Consider the following 13,277-nt stretch of genomic DNA (forward strand, 5'->3'; position numbering starts at 1 on the left):
GGAATATATTCTTTATTTAGAATATTTATCTTTTTTTTTTTCAATCTGTATGGTCGTTCGCATACTCCTCCCCGACAAGCATCCCCGTCACAATGGGAACGCCTGTGGGTTAGAAAATACCATCAGATCTGAGTTTTCCCTGAGATAGTGAAAACTCAGATGCAATGGTATATTCTAACCCACAGGAGTTCCCATGGTGACAGGGACGCTTGTCGAGGAGGAGTATGCGAACGACCGTAGAGATTGGGAAAAAAAATATTCTAAATAATGAATAATCGCTATATTGCTATATATTCGTTTTTTTGAATATTTGTTATATTCTAAAACACAAAGTTATAGCAATATAGCAAATATTCGCGAAATACACATATAGACTGCAATTTAGCTAATATAGTGCTATAGTATTTTTTTTATAGTGTCATTTTTTTCAAAATCTGAACTTCAGAAGAGACAAAAAAATAAAAATAAAAAGATTATAGCACTATATTAGCTAAATTGCAATCTATATGTGTATTTTACAATATTCGCTATATTGCTATATATTCTTGTTTTAGAATATTACGAATATTATAAAAAAACTAAGTTATAGCAAAATAGTGAATATTCGTAAAATACACATATAGACTGCAATTTAGCTAATATAGTCCTATAGTTTTTTTTATAGTATTTTTTGTTTCTTCTAAAGTTCAGATTTGGAAAAAAATGTACTCTATTAAAAAAAAAATACTATAGCACTATATTAGCTAAATTGAAGTCTATATGTGTATTTCAAGAATATTTGCTATATTGCTATAACTTTGTGTTTTAGAATATGACAAATATTCTAAAAAACAAAGTTATAGCAATATAGCGAAAATTCTTTATTTAGAATATTCGTCTTTTTTTTCCCAATCTGTACGGTCCTTCGCATACTCCTCCCCGACAAGCGTCCCCGTTACCATGGGAACGCCAGTGGGTTAGAATATACCATTGGATCTGAGTTTTCACGATCTCAGGGGAAACTCAGATCCGATGGTATTTTCTAATCCACAGGTGTTCCCATGTTGACGGGGGACGCTTGTCGGGGAGGTGTATGCAAACAACTGTACAGATTGAAAAAAAAAAATTGAATATTCTAAATAGCCAACCAATAGGAAAGTTGTCTTATACAGTTAAAAGAAAATCGCAATACACAAATTTTTAAATCGCATATTATTCGCGATAAATAGAATAATGAAGAATATTCGATTTCGACGAATATAAGATGAATATTCAATTGAATATTTGTGAAATATCGCTAAATCGAATATGGAAACTCCCGCTCATCACTATTCTTTACTAAGTCTCTTCAACTCTTCACTGTAGTATCTCTGTTGAATGTGTCTTATGACTGTTTCTTCAGCTTTCATTCTTTCTTCTACATTCAACATATCCTTCTTTCTGGTTCCCTTTGCCAAACGTTGAATTTGAGCTACTACATTTATGACCATATTCCATTTTGAACATCTGGCTAGTCTTTCAAGTATGTCATCTTGACACTTGGCAGCAGTGCTCAATGTTTGTACAACTTTTACTTCTGGATCACCCATAGACAATTCTGTGTAACCTTTACTGGGCGTGATTTCCTTTTCCTAAAGGAACTCTGGACCTGTGAACCAGTTTGAAGTCTTCAATTCTGTTACATTCAGGCCTTTTGAAGGATGATCTACTGTTTTATGCTTTGTGTCAATGTGATGCCAATGTTCTGGATTGGCTATTTCCCGAATTTTTTTAAGTCTGTTGGCGACAAAGATATGGAAACTTCGGGCTTCATTGTTGATATATCCTAGTACAACTTGTGAGTCTGTCCCAAAATATTCTTCAGCTATTTTCAATTCCAATTTTTCTCTCAGAAACTTGCTTATTGATGCTGAAACTACGGCGGCTGTCAGTTCAAGTCTTAGTATTGTGTGAATACTGGTGCAACTCTTGCCTTTCCCATAACCACGACTGGCTAACTGGCATCTCAAAAGTGATGAAGTGGTATTTTCTAGTACTTTCCAAAATCATGAGGTACAAAACATCTGGGTATCCAAACTTCTCTTAAGTTTTGCAAGTCTCTTAACCAACTCTACCATCTTGACCTTAAATTTTCAGGTATGGGTTAATCCCATCCTAACTTCTGTCTGCATAATTCTTGCAGTATTTCTCTTGCTTTGAGGATCACTGGGGCCAAGAATCCTAATGGGTCATATATAGAAGCCACTGCGGAAAGAATGGTATGTCTAGTTGCAACTTTCTCTTCAATAGATACTTCAAAGAAGAACTTTTCATTCTCTACATTCCATCCCAATCCAAGTACCTTTTGAACTGGAACATGATCATAATTAAAATCTACATTCTTGATTGTTGCTGCACGTTCAGAGTCACTGATGGATTCCAATACCTCTATGTTGTTTGAGATAAATTTGTGAAGGTACAGGTTTCCTCTTGCGCATAACTCCTGGCTTTATTTCACGGGTTTTATTGCAGATTCTGTGAACTCTAGACTTATGAGACCTTCATCTACATAAAAGTTTTTCTTCAGAAAATTTGCTGCTGATGGGCATTCCTTTTCATTCTGATTGGCCAGGTACTTCATACCATAATTGGTGCAACCTAGAGATGATGCTGCTCCAAACAAGTGTACTTTAATTCATTCTGTATTCTGCTGGCTCTGTATCTGTATCTCCATCCTCCCACCATAGGAACCTCAGGAAGTCTCTATCTTCATTCTTTTTTTTTTTTTTAAAGGCTTTATTGATAATAAATGTAAAGACACAAGAATAAATACAGCAAACAAAGTCAATAACATAGAACTGTACGTAATGTAGGTACATACAATGAGGTGGGTGTACATCAACACATCTAGATGGGTATGAAAAATTAGCAATTATTTATGTTAAGGTTAGGCTTAAAATACCTTGTGGTCAACCCTTGGTAAGTTGGTTTATATATTTTAGTATATCAGCTATCCAGGTGGTAGTAAATTATATAAATTTATGTTTCTGTAATTTACCCAATTCCTCCGTCTCGCCCTGAAAGTGGGTATTGTGCGAGCTTCAGTTGCAGCAATTTCCTCAAATCTATATATGACATCCACCTTCTCCCTTCAAAGTTCCTGTGCAGGAAGTTCTGTTTTTAGCCAGAAACGTGGATTGAGAAGGTGAGCCGCCATGAGAAGGGTGTGGAATAGAGGAGGTACATTAGGAGGTGTATCTGAGGGTGATAAACTCAATAAGGCCAGAAGTGGAGAAGGCAAGATAGAGGTTTTACATATTTTGTTTCACTGTTTAAATAACTCCACCCACCAATGTAAGATAAGAGGACATAACCACCAGATGTGGAAATTACTGCCTTTATCCGTCCCACACCTCCAACACCCATCTAAATTTGAGTTGTCATATCTGGAAGCAGCATCTGGTGTTTTGTACCACCTTGTAAGTATTTTATAGCTGTTTTCCTGTATGAGAACACATCGTGATGATGTATGTGAAGAAAAAAAAGTTAAGTCTTGTGCCGAGAAGGAGGTTTTTAAATCTCTCTCCCAAAGACCTATAAAAGCACGTTTCAGCATCAGGACAGGGTTATTTAGTTTTTTTATATATTAGCAAAATCGATTTTTTTTTTGCGTAAATTGGCTTCAAATCCATCCCTCAAACCACGTAATGGGTCTTGTAAGGGCTTGAAAGGGTCATGTCCTGTCTATTTATCAGACTTCCTTCTTCATCAAAAAATGTCAGGATAGAAACATAGAATGTGTCGGCAGATAAGAACCATTTGGCCCATCTAGTCTGCCCAAAATACTAAGTACTATGGATAGCCCCTGGCCCTATCTTATTTTTTTTCATCAATAAATTTTTTATTGAAGAGTTTTAGCAATTGCAAAACAATAGACATACAGAAAAGAAAGGTAACATAACAAAAATCAAATCATAAAGGTTCCATACGTGACTCCATTAGTATGCAGATTAGGCGACATTAATTTCATCTTATAAGTACCCCCAGCACAAATGTATAATCGTAGAGGCTACATCAGGTATTTTGAGAGTGGCTCTGCGAAAGGACTTGACAACCATTGCATCCATAAGTTGTGCACTGATATTCTGGCCTTCATCGTGGGCGCGAATGTAAATTCACACTGCATATTATGGTTCACAATTTTAAAAACTTCACCCAGTGAAAGGGATTGTGGACTTTTCCAGTGACGTGCAATCACTTTTTTTGCTGCAAATAAGACATGCGCTATCGTGCCTCTGCTCTCCCATGGTATACTCTCCAATCCTATGCTAAGAACTGCTAACTCTGGGGTCAGTATTCCCTTTACCCCCGTTATGTCTTCCACAGTATTCTTTACTGAGGCCCAAAATCTAGCTACTACTGGACACTCCCACCACATATGGAATGGAGATCCTATTCGGCCGCATCCCCTCCAGCACAATGAAGAGTAATTAGGAATGACGTGAGCCAGTCTGTCCGGCGTCAAGTACCACCGCAGTTGAATTTTCCTGTTCTGCTCTGCGTGGTTTATACACTTAGAGCATTTCATAGACCAGTACATGGCATCCATCCATTCTCTCAAAGAGAACTCCTTTCCAAGCTCAGCCTCCCACCTAAGCATAAAGGGCTTTTTGCTATCTATGTCTGTGCTCATCAAGTGTGCATACCAAAAGGAGAGGCTGGACGTGGAGCGACCCTCCCCTCTGAGCAGTTTGCCCACTGAATTACTTACATCCACTGTTGCCTCCAATTTAAGGGGGGTGAGGAAGTGCCTCATCTGCAAAAAATGATAAAAAACCCGATTGGGTAACTTATAAGAGGTGTGTAACGACTCAAACGTACGTAGGGAGGACTGATCATATAGGCTCCCAAGATTGTCAATTCCGCAGTTTAACCACCCTGTGACTTGTAGCGTGGGAATGTGGTATTCTATGGCCGAGAGCGGGATATATTTCTTTTCCAGAGGTAAGAGGCTCTCTTTTTGAATAAGTGTGCCCATGCGAACATAGACGCTTGCATAGTTTTCAGAGGCAAAGCGAATGTGGTAGGCTTCACCAGGTATGCTGCCAGTAATGATTTAAGAGACTTCCTCCTGACATAGGCCTCCTCTATATTGAGCCATTTATGAGGAGAGGAAGGTTTCCACCATTCCATGGTCTGGTCTATCAGGTTGGCCAAGTAATAATTATATAGGTCCGGGACCCCTAACCCACCTTTGATAATAGGGGGAAATAATACGTTCTTCTGTATCCTGGGGGGGGGAGTTTCCCCATACAAATCTAAGCATTTCACTTTGCAGCTGCTTAATATGCGATTTGGAATTTTTAAAGGTATGCACCGGAATATGTATAGGATTTTGGGGAGAATTAGCATCTTAACCGTGTTTATTTTTGCAATCCACGACAGCATTGCCTTACTGTATTTGAGATAGTCAGAGCGCAACTCAGACCTCAACTTCTTAAGGATTCAATGTGAGCAGGGTAGTCAGAGAACTAGTAAGCTCCACACCTAGGTATCTTATTGATTCCTTAGCCCATACAAAGGAATATTTAGTGCTCAATACCTGATATAGACTCTCCGGTACATTAATAGGTAAAACATTAGTTTTGTTGACATTCAATTTGTAATAGGAAACTGAAGAGTATTGATCTAAAATTTCTGTTACAGCTTGGAGCGACTCAGAGGGGCTAGTAAGGGTCAGAATGACATCATCTGCATATAACCCAATACAGTGGGAAGTTTTCCCCACCCTAATTCCAGATATTAGCGCGCTGTTCCTAATTGTCTCTGCCAGTGGCTCCATCACCAGTGCGAAAATCAGGGGCGACAAGGGGCACCCCTGCCTAGTCCCATTAGTGATTGAAAAAGGAGCAGACAGGAAACCTGAGGCTAATACATTGGCACTGGGCGATGAGTATAAGCCTAAAATAGCCTGCAAAATGTGTCCTTGAAACCCAAACTTCCTAAGAGTCTGGTCCAGAAACCCCCAGTGCACCCTGTCGAACGCTTTTTCAGCGTCTAACGAGACAAAGATAGTGGGGGCTCTGGACCACTCGGCAATCTGGATTAAATTTAACATTTTCCTAGTCCCATCCCTACATTGTCTGCCTGGTACAAAGCCTACTTGGTCAGGGTGTATAAGGGCAGGTAGCACTTTGTTGAGGCGGGCTGCCAAAATCTTAGCAAAAAGCTTAAGGTCAGCGTTCAGCAAAGAAATTGGTCTAAAGTTCTCAGGGGCATCAGGGGTCTTCCCCGGTTTAGGGAGAGTGACCACAGTAGCCTGCAGCATCTCAGCAGGAATATCTCCTGAAGTCGTAAACGTATTGTACAACTTAACCAGGTAAGGTACCAGCACTGCCTGGAATGTTTTATAGTATTCCGCTGGGAAACCGTCCGGACCTGGTGCCTTATTAGACGGGGTTTTTCTGATTGTGGTAAGGACCTCCGACGGGATAATCGGCCTATTCAGAATGCAAAGTTCGTCCTCGGATACCTTGGGAAGTTTGAGAGATTCTAAGTAGATTCCCTCTTTAGAGGGCTGAACCGTATGGTTATCTGCTTGCAGATTATACAGGGAGGAATAATAAGCTGCAAAGGCATCAGCTATTTCCTGAGGATGCGAATACTCTTTACTGTTGTATTTTAATCTAGTTATCCTAGCAGCCGCTGCTCTGCTCCTTAATCTGCGTGCTAATAATGCTCCTGCTCTATCACCGGTGTGATAGAAGTTTGTCTGCAAGCGTTTCATTCCTAATTCCTGACGATATAAAAGAATAGTTCTAAGATCAGCTCTACACTTCTGAAGATAGGCCAATGTGGAGGGGTTATTATTGGACTTATGACTACTTTCTGCACCCTTTAGACTTTGCAAGGCATCTTGAATAGCTTTATTCCTGCTTTTGTTTAATCTGGCCGCACTCTGTAAAAGCACCCCTCTCATATAAGCTTTATGGGAAAGCCAGAGATTATGCACACTGGTATCAGGGAGATCATTGAACACCAGAAATTCATGTAAAGATTCTGTGAACCTTTTAACTCTATCTGGGCATTTCAATAGGTACGTGTTCAATCTCCATTGCGGACGGGGAAGATTGGGGAGTCCATCTTCAATTATGATACTGACTGGGGCGTGATCCGACCAAGTCGCTCCTCCAATGTCAGACCGAGTGACCCTGTGCAGGAGGCCCCTAGAAACTAGGATGTAATCTATGCGAGACTGGGATAAATGCGCGGTTGATATAAACGTATAGTCGCGCTCCTCACTATGTTGATATCTCCAGATATCATGCTATACAGATTCATGTAAGGTCTTCTGCAGGTCCACTCTACTGCTCACCTGCACAGACTTACTGTCTAACGCTGAATTAATTGGGATATTGAAGTCTCCTCCAATCACTACTTCTCCCACTGCCACCTTCTCTACTTTGCTAAACAACCTCCTGCAAAAGGCCACCTGTCCGACATTAGGGGCGTAAACAGACACCAAAGTGAACATTTTACCCTCCAGAGTGCACAGTAAAATGACATATCTCCCAGCAGAATCAGTTATGCATTCCTGCAAAGAAAAAGCGATGCCAGCCTTTACTCCAATAAAAACCCCTGCTTTCCTCTTTTTGCAGGTATGCGAATGGTGTATCACAGGAAAGCCACGATGCTGACATCTAAACGCATCTTTTGCTATTAAGTGCGACTCCTGTACTAGAAGCACGTCACATTTAGATTTAAGGGCTTCCGACCATAGCTGCGTACGCCTGTACGGGGAGTTTAGCCCGCGCACATTTAATGACATAATTTTTAGCCCCATTGCTGGTTTGAGAACGCTCGCTGTGATGCACCACACCATATCTCCACATATAATCCCGCCATAACTAGTAGTCTAGTAGCACATGTCGCATGCATTTTTAGTATAGGAACCAACCTAAAAAATAAATTAAATACATATAAAAAGGAAAACAAAACAGTAACAAGACGGTCATCAAAGCGTGTCAAGCCTGACCAAAAAAGCACTGGCCAAGGCCAGAACAAAACTGGTCTAGGACCAGAGAGGAAAAAAGAACAAGTTCAGTCGGGGGCAGAGAACTATAGCTCTCCGCTACGGACCAAAAACATAACAAAAAAATAGAACAGTCATCCGGCTGCTCCCTGCCGTGAGTAACTCACATGTCAGGCCACGTCCCACTCCGGTGCCATCTTCTCGGATCTGGGGACACTTTCATTCGCCCTGGTAGAGCTTCCGTTGATAAGGCCCCATTCGGTCAAGTGTTTATTCGCCACTTGAGGTGAGTTGAAGGCTTGTAGACCCCCATTATATGTGACCAGCAACTTAACTGGAAAGCCCCAGCGGTATTTAACTTGATGTTGCCTCAGCACGGCGGTAATTGGGGCAAACTCTCTCCGTTTCACCAGCGTGGCTGCAGACAGATCCGGGTACACCGCAAGCCCTTTGAAGTCATCCGACGGGAATGGATTCTGCCTCAGAACCTTCAGGAACGCTTCCTTTATGGTGTAGAAGTGGACCCTAGCAATAACATCCCGAGGAAGCGAGGGATCCAGACCCTTAGGCTTAGGCACCCTGTGAATGCGGTCTATAATCATGTCCCTCTCCGTGGATTCAGGTAGGGCCGCTTTTAGTAGCTGCTGCAGGAAGTGCTCCAACTCGTGCGCTTCTACCGACTCTGGGACCCCGCGGATTCTGATGTTGTTCCGCCTATGCCTGTCCTCCAGATCTTGCAATTTAGCCGTTAGCTTGGCGATATCTTCTTCCATGGCTTCATGGGAATCAATGAGGGTGTTATGGGAGGCCGCAAACTCAGCCATCTTCCCTTCAAGATGGGAAGTGCGTTCGCCTATGCTCTGAATCTCCCTCTTAAGATCTTTCATGAGCCCAAGCATGTCTTCCTTCATAGAAGTGCGCAGGGAGTCCAGCATAGCTCTCATGACGTCCGCAGTGAGCTGCGTGTGTGCTAGGGGTTCCCCTTCGAGCCCGCTCCTGGTAGCCGAGCTGTGCGCAGGTGACGATGGCGTTCCCGCCATTGGAGTTAGCTTGCATGCGGGAGGGGGAGTCCCTCTCACGCCGGGCTCTGGCGGGGTTGATTTGCCGAAGAATTCCGTCAGCTTCGTCGGAGCAGGACGCCTCCGAACTTTCCCCATGCTTATATCTCTAACCGGATCCTGTCTGATGAAATTTAGGGTCAGGAGCAAGTGCTGTGGGCCGCTTTATGATGTATTCGTCCGGAGCAGAAGCGCTATGCGACCGGCGCCATCAGCGATCAGGCCACGCGCCCCCCCCTGGCCCTATCTTATATGAAGGATGGCCTTATGCCTATCCCATGCATGCTTAAACTCCTTCACTGTATTTGGAGCTACCACTTCTGCAGGAAGGCTATTCCATGCATCCACTACTCTCTCAGTAAAGTAATACTTCCTGATATTACTTTTAAACCTTTGCCCCGCTAATTTAAAACTATGTCCTCTTGTAGCAGTTTTTCTTCTTTTAAATATTCTCTCCTCTTTTATCTTGTTGATTCCCTTTATGTATTTAAAAGTTTCTATCATATCCCCTCTGTCTCGTCTTTCTTCCAAGCTATACATGTTAAGGTCCTTTAATCTTTCCTGGTAAATTTTATCCTGCAATCCATGTACTAGTTTAGTAGCTCTTCTCTGAACTCTCTCCAAAGTATCAATATCCTTCTGGAGATATGGTCTCCAGTACTGCGCACAATACTCCAAATGAGGTCTCACTAGTGCTCTGTAGAGCGGCATGAGCACCTCCCTCTTTCTACTAGTAATGCCTCTCCCTATACACCCAAGCATTCTGCTAGCATTTCCTGCTGCTCTATGACATTGTCTGCCTACCTTTAAGTCTTCTGAAATAATGACCCCTAAATCCCTTTCCTCAGATACTGAGGTTAGGACTGTATCACTGATTTTATATTCTGCTCTTGGGTTTTTACGCCAATTTTAGTTGCCAGATTTTTTACCATTCCTCTAGTTTTCCTAAATCCTTTTCCATTTGGTGTATCCCTCCAGGAACATCAACCCTGTTACAAATCTTTGTGTCATCAGCAAAAAGACACTCCTTACCATTGAGGCCTTCTGCAATTTTGCTGATAAAGATATTAAACAATATGGGTCCCAGAACAGATCCCTGAGGTACCCCACTGGTAACAAGACTTTGGTCTGAATATACTCCATTGACTAAAACCCTCTGTTGCCTGTCTCTCAGCCACTGCCTAATCCATTCAACAGTATGGGAGTCCAAGCCCAAAGACTGCAATTTATTGATAAGCCTTCTGTGTGGGACAGTATCGAAAGCCTTACTGAAGTCTAGATAAGCGATGTCTACTGCACCTCCGCCATATATTGTTTTAGTCACCCAATCAAAAAAATCTAAGATTAGTTTGACATGATCTCCCTGAAGTAAACCCATGCTGTTTTTCATCTTTCAATCCATGGTATTTTAGATGTTCCACAATCCTCTCCTTAAGTATGTTTTCCATTAATTTCCCCGCTATTGATGTCAGGCTCACTGGCCTATAGTTGCCCGATTCCTCCCTACTACCTTTCTTGTGAATCGGCACAACATTTGCTAATTTCCAATCTTCTGGGACGACTCCTGTTGCCAGTGATTTGTTAAATGAATCTGTTAATGGTTTTGCTAGTTCACCGCTGAGCTCTTTTAATAGCTTTGGGTGTATCCCATCAGGCCCCTGTGACTTATTTGTATTGATTTTAGACAGCTGACTTAGAACCTCTTCCTCTGTAAAGACACATGCATCAAAAGATTCATTAGTCTTCTTTCCTAACTGAGGTCCTTTTCCTTCATTTTCCTTTGTAAAGACTGAACAGACGTATTCATTGAGGCAGTCAGCTAGTTCTTTATCTTCTCTCATATACCTTCCTTCTTTCGTTTTTAATTTTGTAATTTCTTGTTTTAGTTTCCTTTTTTCATTTATGTATCTGAAGAATGCCTTATCGCCTTTTTTCCCTGACTGAGCTAATTTCTCTTCTGCCTGTGCTTTAGAAGCTCTTATAACTTGTTTGGCCTCTCTCTGCCTAATCTTGTAAATTAGCCTGTCATCCTCGTTTTATTTTTTTTTATAATTCCTGAATGCTATCTTTTTGTTTTTAATGATTTTGGGGGTGGGGATTTGGAATATTTTAAGAGTTGGTGGGATACTTTGTTTAACTCCGTTGGGGCTAAGTCTATTAAGTCTCTCACCTGGATCAAAGGGGAAGGGAGTGGAAAGCCCCAGTCAGAATTTTGGAACCAATTCCATACTTGAAGTGTAGATTTTATTATAGGATTGGTTTTTGGGGTGTGGGTAGAGTGACTTATGTCTCTAATCAGAAATGTTCTGAAGGAGGATAGGAATATCGAGGATTTCATATTGAATCCAAAAATGTATATGCCGGTCTACGGAACCAGTCAAATGCTCTGGTTAAATGTATGGCCCTATTGTAGAGCAAGGGATTGGGTAGACCTATCCCACCCCTGTCTCTTGGTCTCTGAAGAGTTGTTATGGCTAATCTTGGGCTTTTCTGTTTCCATTTAAATCTTTGCACCTGTTTAGTTAGAGTAGTAAAGAACTCTTTTGGTATTGGAATAGGAAGTATATTGTAAATAATTGAATCTGGGGATCACTAGGGAGAAGATTACGTTTTTGCAACCAAACCAAGACAAAGTCTGAAGGTCAATTTGGGTTAGTTGGTCAATTATAGCTTGGAGTAATGGGGTATAGTTAAGTTTGAAGAGATCATTTGGATCTGAACCAATTTTAATCCTGAACTATGTAATATATGGGGCATCCCAGTTAAAGGGTGAGTTGATTTTTAGGGATTTCAACATGGAGGGGCGTATGCCAATATTCATAATCTGGGACTTGTTCATATTAATTTTAAAGTTTGATAGTGGATTAAACTTTTCTAATAGATTATATATGTGGGACATTGAGAATTGGGGGTTAGTTGTTAATATCAATATGTCATCGGCAAAGGCAGCAGTTTTGTGTTCTTGTTTGCCCAATTTGATCCCTTCTATTTTAGGGTCTTGTCTGATGGCCTGGAGAAGTGGTTCCATTGTCATTAGAAACAGGAGGGGGGACAAAGGGCACCCCTGTCTCGTGCTATTACGGATCTTGAATGTAGGAGATATAGTATTGTTTACTAGCACTGCTGCAGAGACTTTCAAGTACATGGCAAATGTGGCATTTATGAAGGGTGTAGGGATATCAAATTTGGTCAAGATATGATGCATAAATTCCCAATTAACCCTATCAAATGCCTTTTCTGCATCAGTACTTAACTGGCCATTTTATAGACAATACAAATACAGATCAGACATATGTACTAAAGTTAGGGCATAATAGTTGATGTTAAGACATTACAATTAATGATCAGGCAGTATGGTTGGTGTTAGTGCGTGCAGGTAGATGTTAAGATATATCAATTAATGAACTGGCCTTTTGATTGAAGTAAAAATCATACAGTTAATGTAATGCTAATGTTGAGCAGCAATTTTATTTAAAATTCCTATACGATTCCCACTCTTTCCAGGCAACTTTAAACTTAGCGTGTGTCCTGTTTTCCCAGGCCGTAATTTCATCAAATCTGTAAATAGTATCTACCTTACAGATCCACTGATCAACTGAGGGGACATCAGTGGAGAGCCAATATCTCAGTACTAGAAGACGTGCCGCCATTATTAACTTGTTAAATAATGAAGGAATCCTAAGGGGTGTGAGTCGGATGTATGGATACCTAGCAGAGCTAGTTGAGGAGACAGCAAAATAGCTGAGTTACATATTTTGTTGCTCATTGAGAAAATAATGTGCCCACCAATTGTGGATAAGTGGCCACGTCCACCATATGTGGTAGAAGGTTCCCTTTCTTTCACTACAGCGCCAACATACATCCGATCCCTCCTTACCATATCTACATGTTATATCCGGTGTCTTATACCACCTAAGTTAAGACCTTATAACAGTTCTCCTGAATCCTCACACACCTAGAGAAAGTATGCGGCTTCAAGAGAATGCGGGAAAGTTCTTAATAGGGAAAAAGTGTGGTTAGATCTTTCTCCAGTGAGTAATGTAAGCCGGTTTTGGGCGGTAGAATAGGAGAACTGATTCTTTTGTAGATTTGCGGAATAGGTTTACTAGGGGGGGGAGATTGGTTCTGATCATGGATTTGAACCACGTGAGGGGTCTTATTAAGAACGGTACTGGTATGTTTTTGGAGATGTAGTTCCATAAAAAAGAGATAACAAAGGGGTTAGTTGC

The sequence above is a fragment of the Bufo gargarizans genome, chromosome 1 (assembly GCF_014858855.1).
Source record: "Bufo gargarizans isolate SCDJY-AF-19 chromosome 1, ASM1485885v1, whole genome shotgun sequence".
Classification (NCBI taxonomy): domain Eukaryota; kingdom Metazoa; phylum Chordata; class Amphibia; order Anura; family Bufonidae; genus Bufo; species Bufo gargarizans.